At 45.1% G+C, this 16,287-nt stretch overlaps 1 pseudogene; it reads right to left on the bottom strand.

Annotated features, from left to right (window-relative positions):
• The window catches only part of LOC136377153 (F-box-like/WD repeat-containing protein TBL1X), a 98,686-nt pseudogene extending 94,312 nt beyond the window's left edge, over nt 1-4,374 (bottom strand).
• Between the last annotated feature and the right edge of the window lie 11,913 nt (nt 4,375-16,287).

Genomic DNA, 16,287 nt, shown 5'->3' with positions numbered 1-16,287 from the left:
ACCCTGAAGGCTGGGTGGGGGACTTGGGGCCTGCACAGGGAACACTGTGTGCTAGATGGTGACTACTTTATTGTGGATCCCTGCGACATGCAGCGAGCTCACACGGAGATATGACTCTCTAAAACTGAGGCTGTGTAAGTAAAGAACGCCGTGTCTCAGGATTTTAAATAAAGGCTGGGGCGTGAATCCTCTCAGGCCTGAGAAGACGCACATGTTGGGAATCGACTGGAGACAATCATGCTGTGGACAGACCCCAGAGGAGCCTTGGGCACTGGGAGACTGTGAGAATAGACCAGAAGCCCTCGCAGGCCCCAGAGGCACACTCACTGATCGCGTGGGATCTGTTCACTTTCACATTCACCGCGGCCTCTCCGCTCTTTGTTGAGTTGAACTGGGAAACAACTGTTGCAGTTGACGTGGTCACCATGGCTGCTGCTGCTGCTGTCGCCACTGCTGTCACTGCTGTCACCGAGCTGGCCTGCGCTGAGCGAGCTTCTACCATAAGACCTGCCATGTCTGCACCATATTGGGCACCACAGCATTGATGAGGGACAAGGACTGTATGGGGTGGCCATCAAACACCGTACCATTCTATGGAGAAAGGCATGAAGCAGCTGTCAGCCCTGCAACTCCTCAGGGGACACTTGCAGCCAAGGCAGACGGTGGGGAGGAAACACAGAGCTCATGGCAGTGCGAAGGTCGTTTGCAGTATGCTAGGCTGTGGACACAGTGAGCAGGGTGGTGCGTTCAAGCATTGGTACAGGACAAGTGTGTGACGGCTGTGCTCAGTGTGGGACCCACACCGCATTCGGTGTGTCACAGACATCAGACATCTGCCACCTTATTCTACGGAAAAGGTGCTGTTTGATATCCAATTACTCCCATTAGAGGTGAGGGAGACTGTGCCATGCCAGGGGACTTGGCAATGCCTGGAGACTGTTCTAGTTGTCACCAGTGGGAAAGGAGATGATGCTAACATCTATCTGGTGGGTGTAGACTCGGGACACTGCTCACACCCTCGTGTGCACAAGACACCACCCCTCACTCAGAATGTTCTGACCCCCAATGTCAAGAGCAACGAGGCTAAGAAAACTGCTCAGATGCCAGGACAGTGTGGGATGTACCTGAGAGTAAGTACCCCTCAGGGCAAGAGGGCATGTCTTCAGGAACATCCTTCCTGCACAAGAGAGTGGTAGAGAGGGAGAGAGAAAGAGAGAGAGAGAGAGAGAGAGAGAGAGAGAGAGGCCTGCACCACGGAGAGCGGGCTGCCAGGACACCTCTCTGTCTCACTGGATAAAACGCACCCTGGCTGCCTTACTTTAGAAATTAGAAACAAGAAGAAGACACAGTCCCAGCTAAAGGGGACCCAATGAACCATCACCCCAACTGACAGCTGGTCATAATCATGTGGAATAAGGAGGCAATCTTACAAAAACACAAAACGTAAAAAGGAGCAGGTCAGCTGTGAGCCGCCCTCAGTCCAGGTTTTGGCCAACACTGACCAACTGGTGAGCATGCCTGTCTCCACCACATATTCACGCCCCAAATAGATGACTACTTTGCAAAGAGAAAACCTGTCCACAGTCATCCAAACATGTCCTAGTTTAAACTCTATAAGCACATGTCTCACTTGAAATGACAGCAAACCTAACCGACAGGGTCTCTCTTTGTCCTCTGCAAAAACAGAAAAGGTACAAAAACTGTGCAATACACAAGGGACAGAAACCAGAGAGGCAGTCTCACAAGCACTGAGCGCTGGCAGAAGTCTGGGAGGAGCTGGCTCCTGTCCTTTTATCACTTGTTTCTTTTTTGGAAGATCCCCAGATTTCCAAGGTAAAAAAGAAAGAGGTTGCCATGGTCAGGGAAGAAATCAGCAGGAAGTCAGGTGCCTTCCAAAGATGTGGGTTTCTGGCAGATGTCACAGGAATGCATGTGATAGAACAAAGGGTCCATTGCTCCTGTGACTTCAAAAGCCAAAGAGAAAGTATAGGCAAATGGGACATAGGAGACAGTATGAGAGGCAAGTCTGGAGGTCTGGTGAGACAGGCGACTTGGGAGAGGGGTCACTGGAGGGCAGGACCCTCGGATATGCGGTGCTGTGAGCACACATGGCAGGGCGTCAGCCATGTGGGAGGAGAGTGACCGCATAAAGGGAAGACAGGCGTAAAGCGATATGCCGGGTCACGGGGGGACAAAGCATGGAATACATAAAAGAGACTCGAATGAAGATGCCAAGGATGGCACAAAGGTCACAAGAGGTCCTGGGCACCTTCCTCGGAGAATGGCAGAGAGCAAACACAAAGGTGTGGGTGGAGGAGTGGACAGGGTGTACTGAAATAAGCTGTTATAAAACAAAACTGAAAAATGAACCCACTGGTGTAAAACTGGCCCAACAGCACACTGAGCCCCAACCTAAAAAGAGAGAAGGGATTCATGCAAATATAACCCATTCCTAATTTATAATTCTGGCCCTGTTGTCTTACTGCCTGTCACTTAGAATGCTCTTGAGCACAATAGTTATTCCTTCTCCTCCCCCAATGCAGAAAACAGCTCCCCTTGCGACACGTCTAAGGGTCTCTCGGGCTCCCTGTGTCACTGGCCGGTGCAGAGAAAGCAGGGAGGGAGCCATCTTCTGTCAATGTGCACGTGCATGGCGACCGCCCGCGCTGAGGTTAATGCTGCAGTGTATGTTTCAGAGGTGAGGATGCGAGGGAGGCTGTGATGATCGGTCCGCAGCTGGCCAGCCATGTATGTGCAGAACACTGGTGTGTAAGTGGTCTCAGAGCTCGCCGCTGTGTATCCACAGGACCCCACCACACATCCCATAACGTGCACACTCTATAGAAGAAACCAGAGCCTGGCGTGCAGGACTAAACCTGTTTCCAGGGCCCTGCAGGGCCCCAGGGTATGGGGTTGGGGGGTGAGAGCCTGGTCTCTGCCCCTCTGGGGGGAGGGGTGCATGTACCTTGTTGATGCTGATTTTGGCCTCCACATACTGCAGCCCCTTCTGCAGGATGGAGATGAGCGAGGTGGCCACACCAGCGTCTTGTTGATGATCGACTAGCTCATGTGGCTATTCGATGTGGAACGTGAATGCCAAGTGGAAAAATTATGCGGAGAGATGGGGTGGGTAGGCAGGTAGGCTAAATGCTGAAGCCATGCCCACAGGGCCCGACCTGTGGGTGGACCCGCTCATCTCAGCTGCACCGGATGCCCAGCTCCAAACAGGGCATGGAGAATGTTGGCAGGAACAGGGAAATGTAGACTAAAATCCCCCATTTGCACAGGGTGGAAAAGTGGGTTGGAGGGTACAGCTGGCTCAGCACTATTCATAGCTAAACATTACAGAGTTAGCTCCGTTTCCTACACCACCAAGCTGATGGCAGGCTTTCTCATGGGTCCCCCAACCGCATTCCATCCAGAAGCTGGGCAATGAGGTCTCTAGGCATCCCACATCCGGCTGTAGTGCCCACAGGGCCTCAGCCAAAACATGGCCTGGCAGTGTCAGCTGAGTGACTCACACAGTCAAGCTTCCCAAGAAAAAGAGGCTATATTCTGGGCCAGTTGATGTGGCCTATCCTCATTTTGCCAAAAAGATGAGTTTTTTCTAGGCTGGGCGATGCCGGCTCTCCTCCATCTCTCATGGTCACCAATGACCTCCACAGCGAGCTGCTCATAAAGGCAACACCTAGCCAGTCACCGGGGCACAGTACAGTGCTGATGAAAACTCTGGCAGGAAAGTGGGGAGGGTTATGACACGAGCACACAATGCCGGCGTCTTGAAGGGAGCAACTGGCCAGGCAGGGATGCAGGAGCTGCTGGGGGCCCACGGGGATCTGCAGGCAATTCGGAACCTGTAAATACCTTCCTCATGGAGAGCACTAAAGGCTCTCATGTCTGGAGGTCTGGGCCATGGCAGGAGCCCTCTACAAACAGGTAACAAAGGTTGGTGGGGCTTAGTACTCGCCTTAATCCTGGGGATGCCACACTGCACAGGAGGTTGCAATGCCTGTAACCTGTGTGGGGGCAATGTCAGAAGTCTGAGGACCATGTGTGTATCATGGAACCACCGTGCTCAGCTCCCTAGCCTAATGTAGGCTGGGGCCCAGAGAGCCACAATAGCCCTCAGAACTGAATCATGTCCTATTTTCCATGGACTGAGCAGGGGAAAAGGGACCAGGAGTTTTGCAGGTCACATAGGGTGCCCCCTTTAAGCCCCAGTGTGAAGGCGGAGAATATGCTTATCCAAAAGGCTGGACGCTCTCAGCCTTTGTCAGCATTACCGGTGAGGCACGCTTCCACGGCGTTCTTTGCCAGCCTCTCATCTGTTGGGTCCTGGGAACCCCACTTGTAAGATGTCTTTCCTGTGGGCATGCTCCCATTGCCCCTGGTTCATCTGACCTTTTGATGGGCTGCATGGGGCTCCCAAAAGGGCGTCTTCACACTGCCTCCCTCCCGCACATGCTCAGAACATCACTTTCACCAGCCAAACAGAAACATATTCCATCACCTAACCTTGCAGGCATCCCTGCCTCTCTGATCCAAACACAGGTTGACTTACAGTTCCCAGAATGCTCACCAGGTGGGGCTGTTCCCTCCCGTGAGGAGGGAGCTGGCTTCTCCCTGCCTGCCTAGCCTTCCCTCCCTTCTCTCCCCAGTCCGCACTTTTCCGTTCCCACTTCCAGATTAACAAGAGTATATAAGAGTTGTAGTTTGTTTACTTCACAGAGAGCAAAGTAACTGCTCTTAACGTGTCACTTGACTGCACAGGGACCCCTCCGAGGCTCCTCCCCACTGCTCCTCTGCTTTTCAAGAAAAAAACAAACGCCCTTTGAGAACAGCAGGCCATGCCTTCTCCAGTTTCCTCTCTCTGCCCGGCCCATGAGCTCCTATCTTACCACCTTTCTCTCATTTCCACAATACACTGTGCACCCACAATTTCCCAAAGCAGATGTAATCCTTATCTTTACCACAATACTCTGTTTTTTCCACAATTTCATGTTCTATGCGCTCTGTGCCCAGGACTGTGATAGAAGCCACAACCTTGTTGTGTTCTGATGACTCTCTGTGCTAAATGCCCAGGGCCGTTTCTTCTCCTCTTTATACTCATCAGTCTCCGTGGCCCGCAATCATGGTTTCAGGTTGTGTTCAGTGGATGAGAAGCCACACACCAGGTTGTACTTACCCACTCAACACATGTTTTTGAGCATCCTGTGAGTCACTACACAAGCTGAGACTCTCCATTCTGCTGAGATACAGAGGAAAAATAAAGTAATCGTGTTCTGTGCCACGTTCTGGAATGGCTATAAAAAAATACAGTCAGGAGTGTGCAGGAAGGTGGTTTTAGGTACAGTGTCCTGGGTGCCTTCGCAAGGACGAGATCACATTTGAATTGAGAACTGCCAGAAGTGTAGCACAGAAAGATTAGAATAATCTGAATTAACAGAGACACACAATGGCCTGTGGCTGGTGAGCTTGAGGTGTAAGGCAGAGAGAGGCTGGAGAGGCTGGGGATGCGAGAGGAGGCTTCAATTGTCAGCCAGGCCCCTTCGTGAAGAAAATTGAGGTGCTGGCTATACCTCTGTGGAGAGGGTAGTCACTTGCTATTGGCATGGTTGCAAAGGTCACTGTGCGCTGTGGCTTTTGTCTCTCCATTCTTTACATGTAGCCCAGAAACTGGCACCAGCAGATTATCAAATGGAGGAACCATTCTGACACCTGTTTCAATGGACTCACACAGATTCTGAAGAAAGACGTGTTCTTAAAATGCATACCCATTCTTCCTGGTGTGTCTTAGCAGAAAGAGATTTTACTTTAATACTACTGATAATTTGCTCCCAACACCCTCTTGAAATATTGTGACATCATCTGGGAAAAAATAACTTGGAAGTGTCTTAATTAGACAAGGGTGTTTTCACTCTCTTTGAGGAAATGCTGAAGTTGAATACAGGAGGCCAGGCAACTACAAAAATTCACGGTGATATTGTTCCTAAATGTGACTTTCCTGAAGCTTATGAGACACCTGCCAGTACATTAACACCATCACAACCCTTTCTCTCTTTCTCTCCAGGTTCCCATGTCAGCACAGTCTAGATCCATATTGTAAATTGCTCCCACCACCTGAATGAGGTTGACTCAGTTCCAAAAATCCAGAAAGACCTGTGAAAGGTCCATGTCATGGTCATGACCCATAGCTCCTGACTCTACATTTCTGATTCTTTACACTTGTTTTCTTGCCTTTCCACCCCTCTCTGCTGGATGTAGCTTTCCACAATCTCACACTCATCAGCATATTACAGCGTCTTTCTGATGGTCCTTTCTGTGATTAGAAAAGAGGACTATTAGCGTGCTCTTGGGAATTTACGTATTTTTTCTAGACCACTGATTTTCAAACCATGTGAAACAAACCTTTTTTAAATCATTAATATTTATTTAGTGAGAAACAATTACCTATTTTATTTTAGATAGTCAAAGTAAAAAAAAATGAGAAGAGCCAACACAAAAATAATCATCTGTTGTGAATAAATCAAAACTCTACTCATTTTTTAACATCAGTTTTCTTCAGAATTTTAATAATAAGTTTATGTGACATAAGTGTCAAAAAAATTTTAAATTGCTGTTGTATACAAATGCTCAGCAACTTCTGTAGACACTATAATGTAATGCCTGGTCTAGTCCTTTGCATAGTTAATAAAGTTGTTGTAACCAATCACCCTCTTGGGCTTGAATTTTGTCTAAATAAGACTTTCTGTTAATTTCTGCTCTCAGATAAAGTTATTGTTGCATAAAGGCAACCAAGTGAACAAGCTTCAGGTGAGCAGGGATCTGGGAGTTGCTGTGCATCAATGTTGCTCCAAGCACCTCAAAATGGCAGAGGAAGCAGCTACCATTAAGAAGTATTTAGCCTTGGTCCTGATGGGGTGCTGCAATGTTCCCACTGCACCACAGGAGAGCACAGTAGTGCAGCTTTGATAAAAATTTCACCACTTAGCCCCCATGTTGTGTTCAGCAGTGACAGTCTAAGAAATCCTTAAAATTGGTACATGTTCATATTACTACCTGGATTTCATCATTTGAAAAATATCTTTATTATATGCGGCTTAAGTGTCTGTTTGTCGCCGATAGCTTATTGGTTGCTTGCGTAACTGTACTAGCCAATGGGGTGAAGTTGCCATGGCTGAACGCAAATTGAGCGGGTCAGGGGGAAGGTGAACATTTGTTTGCATTGGCAATCATCTGTTTTACATAAAAACTACGTCTTAACGTAATTTCTTTTAAGAATGCCTCCTAGAAAATACAGCACTGAAGAGGAGAGAAAAGGAGCTAAAGCTGCACAAAAATGGCTTTCTCGACAAAAAGAAACCACTGAGCAGAGAAAGACAAGGCTTGCTTCAGTCGCATAGTAAATGCGTTTTTCTCGGCAAAATGAGACTGATGAGCATAGAGAAACAAGGCTTGCCTCAGATGCAAGACAAAAAAGCCTGTCTCGACAAAATGAGTCCCTTGAACAAAGGCAGGAGAGAAATGCAAAAAACAAAAAAACAAAAAAACGACAGAGTAATGCTGACCGAAACGCAAAAAGGATTAAAACAGTTTCAAATGAGAAACTTTAATTTTTAAGCATTCCTCTGGTGACATGAATATTAAAAGTGAACACTTGTCAGTCCTTAAACTTCAAGTTAGAAACTAATCAATTTGACTGTGGCAAGAAAGGATTTTCTCAATGTTGCAAGAGAAAACTTGAGTGTTTTACAGTGTTTACATATGGAAACACTGTAAAAAATGATGGAAAGATCTACACAAGAAATGTTGTGTACAAAAAGATCTTTGACATGTGAATTAACATTTTATTATTTAAATCACCTTTATTTATTGAGCTAGCGGTGGCTCTTAAGAAATGTACCGCCAGTGGTTTCCTTCATTGCACTCTACTTTAAGCAATTAAGCAAGTAGAAGGGGGAACCCCGTGGGGCACTAAGCAAAGGGGCATCCTCGCCGCCTGCCCTGGGTAATTCAGTTTGAATTAGCAGACACCTTTGCACAAATCATTTTAATTACAATTTATAATATCTAGAACAGCAGTCATTTCGTATGACCGCCAGGCTTTCTAGTACATGTATATATGCACAGAGAAATACTGTAATATACTCTGGAGTTGCAACTTAGTCAGGTGTCGGCAGCAAAGCAGGATAGTATTTTCAGCAGACACTAAAGATGGCTCTGCCATGCGACAGCTTTGACAGGAAATGCTCCCCAGTAAAGATACTGATTATGCCAGAAGGCACACATGTGGAGAAGTCGTAGCTTAGCAGGGCACAAGGACCTGATGATGCTCACCAGATGGCAAAAGAAGCCACTACCATTAAGAAGAAATCAGCCTTTTGAGCCCACGGGGTGCTTCAATGTTCCCATTGTAACACCAGAGGGCGCAGAAAGGCTGTTTGTATAGGAATTCAGCCTTTATCCCCCATGTTGTGTTGAGCAGTGACACTCTGATGAATCCATGGAATGGATTTATGCTCACATCACAGCCTAGACTTCCACCATCCCTTCAGTTGTCAAAATAAATTTGTGTGTATGTATTTTGACAAAATACAATAATATGTATTTGAGCTGCAGACGAGCCAAGTGTCTAAAACAAAACAGAATAATGTATTTTTAAAAATATCTTAAATATTGATTTTATAAAGAAAGGAAGGAGTAGAGAAAAAGTGGGACTGTAACATAAACCTGTTTTTGTATGTGTCTTGACCAGAAATAGAATCAGCAACCTCTGTGCCATGAGATGAAACTCTAACCAACCCAGCATTCCAGCCAGGGCTGTAGGAAGCTATATCCAGAAGACACTGCAAACACTGTACCATGTGACAGATTTTAGAGGAAATGCTTCCCAGTAAAGTTACGAATGATACCAGAAGACATCAGAGTTTGCGAAGCAGCAGCTAAGAATGGCACACAGGAAGCCGGTGCAGCAATGTCTTTGTGCACCATGAGAGGGCACCAAAGAGTCGTTTTCATTTAGGGATTCAGCCTTTGGTACCCACAGGGCACTGCAATGTTCCTATTGTACCATGGATGGGCACATAAGAAGAGCTATATCTGAATTCAGCCTTTGGTCCCCACACTGTTTTAAGCTGTGACACAGGAACCCCTGGAACATGAGTTATGCTCACATCACTGCATCTGTTGTCACTTTTCCATCAGTTGGTTAAAATATGTGTGTGTCTGTGTGTGTGTATGTGTGTGTATGTGTGTGTGCACGCACTTTGGTTTATCCAGCTCACATGAGAGAAGGTAAGATGAGAACCCAGTCAACCCACGTGGGTTCCTCCAGGATGTTCTTATCATTTAAAGACTAGTTCTGTGATCTTTACGTTGTGCAATACCAACCTCAAATTGATCCCTTAGGCACCTAAGAATTGATTTACATTTCATTCCAAACTACACACAAAAATCAGAAAAAGTGTACATGCCAGAGTGTAATCAAATACAAACTTACCTCAGGTCCAATAACCTGTTATCACGTCTGACCAGGGTAGTTTATGTTTGGAGCTCATAGAAATGTTCACCCACCCTTTTTGTGTAGTGAACACTATTGTGGGATGGCAAGATAATCTATTGGTAGATTTCAGCTTCTTAGCCATTTATATCCAAATGTTTTGATATGCTGCGATAAATCGAAAAGCTAAAAAGCTAGATGTTTTAGTGATGAAGACTTCCCAGAGACCTCCACCTTTTGGTTTTAGAATTTCATATTGACTCCAGGAGCCCTAACAGTTACAATAACATCTTTTTCTTTTAATACAATCCACATCATATTATATATCATGAAGGGTGCCATAGGACCACTGTCATTTGTTTATATGACGATTCCTTGTAAGCTTTAGTCTTTGCAAAAATCTATTTCTCTGCATGTGAAAAGGTTTAAAAGACACCGATCTGACAAGAGTTACTATGACTTTTTCTCTGAACTGAACGTTTGGAATTTTGTGGCAATGTGATCCTTGAGAGAGGGGTCGTTGGCAGCTACAGGTTACTGGGAGCCCGCTGGTGGGAAGCTGAGATTTAAAGTGATGAAGCTCATGAGTGAGCTGGATAAACCAAAGTGCGTGCACACACACGCACACACACATACACACACAGACACACACATGTCTTTCCCATGACCCATTTACTTGTATTGGCCAGAATGCTCCATTCTCACCCATGACCACCTGTCTCCACCACACTTCCCTCAGTCCCACAGTACACTATGTGCCCACAATTTTCCGTAGTGGCTGTAATCTTTATCTTTCCCACAATGCTTTGTTTTTTCCATTATTCCTTTTTCTATACTGTCTCTGCTTCAACCCGGGATTGATCTCACAACTTTTTTGTTTCATGATGATGCTCTAACCTAGCTAACAGTCCAGGGCCATCCCTGGTTTTCTCTCTACTCATCAGTTTCTGTGGCCAAAGGCCATGGGTTCAGGCTGTGTCCAGTGATGTGAAGCCACACACTGGGCTGTATTTACCCACTCAACATGCGTTCTTGAGCACCTTCCGTGTGCCAAGTGTCCCGTGAGTCTCTATGCACATCGAGACTCTCCATTCTGATGAGAGACAGAGAAAAAAAAATCAACTAATTATGTTGTATTCCACATACTTAGAAGCATATGAAGAAAAACAGTCAGAGGGGTGCAGGACCTTTCAGTTGGGGTGTCCTGGATGCCTCTTCAGGGATAAGATAACATTTGAATTGAAACTAGATAGGAAGGGAAGCACAGAGCCATGAGAATAGTCTGGGAAAAAGTAACGTACAATGGCCTGTGGTGGGGTGAGTTTTAAGTGTAAGACAGAAAGAAGCTGGTGTGGCCAGAAGACCTGAGAGGAAGTTACAGTTGTAAGCCAGGCCCTTAGTAGAGGGAATCTGGCTCGTGGCTATATCTACAAAAGGTAGTCACTCGCACCATGTGTGGCTGCAAAAGACACACCGTGCTTTGTGCATTTCCTTGCTTCATTCAAGGCATGCAGCCTAGAACCTGGCACCCAGCTGGTTGTTTGTGAGTAAAGAAATGATTCTGACTCCTATTTCAAAAACATCATGCACAGTTTTGTGCGAAAATTTGTTCTTAGAAAGATTATGCAGCTCTTCAGAATGTCTCCTGGCAGAAAGAACGTTTGTTTTTATTCTATTGATAACCCACTTTCCCAACCTGCTGGAAATCATGAGGGATTATCTGTGATAAGGCAACTTGGAAATGTCTTAGTTTGACATGGGGGTGATCTTTTTCTTTTTGGGGACCTCTTGTACTTGAATTCAGGTGGCCTGGCAACTACAAATTCACTGTGACCTTGTTCTTAAATGCGAAAATTCTGAAGGTTCTTAGACAACTGCCAGAACATTGACACCATCACAACCCATTCTCTATTCCTCATTAGATTTGGATGCCAGCATAATCGAAATCCAAGTGGTAAAATGGTTCTGCAGCCTGAATGAGGATGAATTTTTTCCAAAAATCCAGAGAGACTGGTGAGGGGGTTGTGGCCATTTCCTGACCCATCTACACTGACTCTACATTTCTTCTGATTTAGAATCTTGTTCTTGCCATCCCATCTCTAATCTGTCAAGATGGAGCATCCCACAGGCTCAGTTTCACCAACATCTCCCAGAGGGTCCTTTCTGTTGTAAGAAAAATGGCCCATAAGAATACTCTTGGGAATGGACAAATTCCTTCTAGACCAGTTATATTCAGACAGTGTGCCTGAAGAATTTTTAAAGCATGCAATACCTGACTATTTAGTGAGGAACACTGACTTCTTTTCCCTTACATAGTCGAACTAATAAAATGACAACAGCCAAAACAACAATAGATATTTGGTGTGAATAAATAAAAATTAAACTATTATTATTTTTGTCAATTAGTGTTCTTCATAATTTTAATAATTAGTTTGTGTGTCATAAGGGTCGAAAGGGTCAACGCTCAGCAGCATTTGAAGATGTTGCAATGAAATGCCAGGTCCATATTATTTGTAAAATTAATAAAAGTTATTGTAACCAATCTCCTAGTCAGGATTGGATCCTGTCTAAATAACAGTTTCTGCAAATTTATGCTCTTGGGTAAAGTTATTTGGCCAGAATGCAGCCAAGTGGAGAAGCAGCAGGCGAGCAAGGCCCGGGGAGCCGCTGTGCTGCAGTGTCGTTCATTTACAATGGATGGTGCAGCAAGAAGCTACCAGTTGTAAGAATTCAGGTTGTGATCCTGATGCAGCGCTGCAATGTTCCCGCTACACCACATGAGGAAACAGGGAGGTTTATTAGGAATTTAGTCTTTAGTTTTCCTGCTGTATTGAGACTTGACAGACTCAGTTATCCTTGGAATTTATTCATGCTCACATCACTGCCTAGATATCAACCTTTCCAACATTTGGAAAAACATATATATATATGCAGAAATACTGCATAATGCACTGGAGTAGCAGGTAGTCAGGTTACTGCAGCAAAGCAGGATACAATTTTCAGCGGACACTAAAGAAGGTTCTGCCATGTGACAGCTTTTATAGCAAATGCTCCCCAGTAAAGTTAGTGATGATGCCAGAAGGCAGCCAAGTGCAGAAGCAGCAGGCTAGCAAGGCACAGGAACCTGCTGTTCTGCACCAAAAGATGGAATAACAAGCACCTACTATTAAAATGAATTCAGTCTTTGGTCTCAGAAGGTGCTGCAATGTTCCCATTGTACCACCGGAGGGCTCAGAAAGGCAGGCTTGATGGGAATTTAGCATTTAGTGCCCTTGCTGTGTTGAGCAATGCACTTTAAGGAATGCTGTGAACAAATTTTTGTTGTCATTTGTGCCCAGGTGTCCACCGTCCTATCAGCTGGTAAAATAAATATTATGTTTGTGTGTGTCTGTGTGTGTGTCTGTGTGTGTGTGTAGGCAGAAATACTGTAATAATCACTGGTTATGCAAGCCAGCCAGGTGTCTGTAGAGAAGCAGGATATTATTTTATTTAAAAAAGATTTCTTAAAAAAACTAATTTTAGAAATACAGGAAGGTGGACAGGGAAAGTGAGACAGGAATGTGTACCCTGACCAAGGATTGAACCAGCAATGTCTGTGCCTTGGGATGAAGCTCTAACCAACTGCCCCATCAGGCCAGGGTGCAGAATGCTATTTTCTGAGGGCACTGCACACAGCTCTGTTGTGTTGCAGTTTTTACAGCAAATGCTCTCTGTTAATGTTACTGATGATGTCAGAAGGTAGCAGAAAGAAGCAGCAGCAGGTGAGTGGGGCACATGGCGCGGCTGCACTGCAGTGTTCTTTGTGCACCACAGGAAGCTACCATAAGGCAGCTTTGATCAGAAATTTATTCTTAGGTCCTTCAGGCAGTGTTAGGCAATGACAGTCTCAGGATCCCTTGTAATGGGATTCATACTCATATATCTGCTTACGTCTCTACCTTCCCATCAGTTGGTAAAGTAAAAATTGTTTCTGTGTGTCTAAATGTGTAGGTTGGCCGTAATAATGTAATATGCACTTTAGTTGCAGAACAGCCAAGTAGACAATAAAGAATATTATTTTTTTGCAGTCACTGAATACAGATGTGTCAACTGACAGCTTTTAGAAAAATACTTTCAGTACTGCTATTGATAATGTCAGAAGGTAGCAGAGTGGAGAAGCAGCAAGGAAACAGGGCACAGAGAGGCTGAGCTGCAATGTACTTCATGCACCATGAGAGGACGCCAAAGGGCGAATTGGATCACAAATTCTGACTTTGGTTCCAGTGCAGCACTGCAATGTTCCCATTGTACTGCAGGAGGGCACAGAAGGGCAGGTTCAACACTGTGCTTTGCAAAATAAGGGTTTATACAGGAGGAGTGGTGGGCAGAGCCACAAAAAGTGGAAGAGGCTTTGAAGATGGCAGCCTTCCCTGCGGTGGCCAAGGAGAAGAGCTGGCCATGAAGATGGGGGCTCAGCTGTACACAATCTGTGTTACAGCTCATAGCGGGTGTAGGTGGGGGGCACAAGCATGTAAGGGAAAGAACCTGTAGTGGGAACAGTTTCAAGCACCATATCTTATTCAGAACATAGTTGACTGAAGTGACTGTCCTGCCTCTAATTCTTCATAATGTCTCCTGTCTCCCACAATTTCTAGTTTAGCTCACCATTCTCTTTCCTGCACTACAATTACCTCTTTCTCACGACCCATATGCTCCTAGTGGCCCAAGTTTTCCATTCTTGCCTATGACCCTGTCTCCACTGCACTTCTCTCATTAACACAATACACTATGTACCCACTATTTTCCATAGCAGGTGTAATCCTTATACTTTTTACAATGCTTTGTTTTTTCCACAATTTACTCTCCTATAACTTATGTGCCCTGGCTGGGGATTGAACTCACAATCCTGGTGTTTCCTGATGACTCTATAGCTGAGTTAACCTGCCAGGGTCGTTTCTTTCTTTTTTCTACTTATGAGTCTTCGTGGCTCATGGTTATGTGTTCAGACTGTGTCCAGTGCTGTGAAGCCACAGACAAGGCTGTATTTATTCACTGAGCATGGGTTCTTAAGCACCTTTTGTGTGCTAGGTGTCCTGTGAGTCATTACACACACCAAGACTCTCCATTCTTCTGAAAGCCAGAAAGAAATATACAAGAAATTATGTTCTATTTCACATACTGAGGAGATTGTGAAGAAAAACAGGAAGGGAAAAAGGATGGTTTTAGGTAGGGTGTCCTGGATGCCTTCCCGAGGACGAGATTACATTTGACTTGAGACCTGCAGGAAGCATAGCACGGAGCCATGAGAAAAATATTGGGGAAAAAATGTACAATAGCATGTGAAAGGGTGAGCTTTAGATGTAAGACAAAAAGAGGCTGGAGTGGCTCAGTGACACAAGAGGAGACTGCAGTAGTCAGCCAGGCCATTTAGTGGAGGAAACTGTTGTGATGGCTATATCCACAGAGGGCAGTCACTTGCTCCAGGAATAGTTGCAAAGGCCACCATGCCTTGTGGTGTCTGATTCTGCATTCTTCACCTGCAACCTAGAACCTGGCACCCAGTAGGGTGTTTACAAATTAAGAAACAATTTTGATAGCTCTTTCAAAAGACTCACACACAGTTCTGTATGAAGGCATGTTCCTGGAAAGATTAAGAAGCCTTTCGGGATGTCTCTTATGTGAAAGAATGTTTGCTTTTACTCTATTGATATAACGCATTCCAGACCCTGTAAAAACCATGTGGCATCATCTGTGTAAAGACAACTAAGAGGTGTCTTGGTTCTACAAAGGGGTTGTCTTCTTGTCTCTGGAGACCTCCTGGAGTTGAATAGAAGAGGCCAGAGAACCACATAAGTGCACTGTGATCTCACATCTAAATGTGACCTTCTTGAAGCTTACAAGACACCTGCCAGAATATTGGCACCATCACAGCACTCCCTCTCTTCTTCTCCAGGTTTTGAAGTGAGCACAATTAAAATCCACAATACAAATGGGTCTTGCAGCCTGAATGAGGTTGAGTGTTTCCAAAAATTTAGGGAGACCTATGAGAAGGGTGTGGCACAGTTCTGACCCATCGCCCATGACTGTACATGTCTCATTGTTTAGAATTAACTTCTTGCCCTCCTATCTCCACTCTGTCGGAATGTGGCTTTCCAAAATCTCACTTTCAAAATCATGTTACAGCGTCTCCCTGATGGTCCTTTCTGTGCTTAGAGAAATGGCCCATGAGCATGCTCTTGGGAATAAACATACTTCTTCTAGACCAGTGATTTTCAAACACTCTGCCACAAAAATTCTTAAAATTTGCAATACTTGGCTATTTAGTGGGGGGCACTGACTTCTTTTCCCTTAGATAGTCTAAACAAAAATGATGGCAAAACCAGCACAACAATACCCATTTGGTGTGAGTAAATCAAAATTATACCTATTCTTGTCAGATCAGATTTCTGCATAGTTTTAATAATTATTTTATATTACATGAGAATCAAAAAATTGCAAAATCATTGTTCTAATCAAATGCTCAGCCACCTCTATAGATGCTGCAATGTAATGCCCAGTCCAAATCCTTTGTAAAGTTAATAAAGTTGTTGTAACCAGTCTCCCAGTCTGGCTTCGATTTTCTCTGAACAACACTTTCCGTAAATTTTTGCTTTCGGGTAAAGTTATTGATGCCAGAACGCAGCCAAGTAAGAAGCAGCAGGCGAGCAGGACACAGGGAGGTGCTGTGCTGCAATGCTGCTCATTTACCAGAGATGGCGCAGCTACTCCTAGAAAGCATCCAGACTGGTCCTGATGCAACGCTTCAATGT

Source organism: Saccopteryx leptura, chromosome 6 (assembly GCF_036850995.1).
Source record: "Saccopteryx leptura isolate mSacLep1 chromosome 6, mSacLep1_pri_phased_curated, whole genome shotgun sequence".
NCBI classification, from domain to species: Eukaryota; Metazoa; Chordata; class Mammalia; order Chiroptera; family Emballonuridae; genus Saccopteryx; species Saccopteryx leptura.
This window is presented reverse-complemented; position numbering and strand designations above follow the sequence as displayed.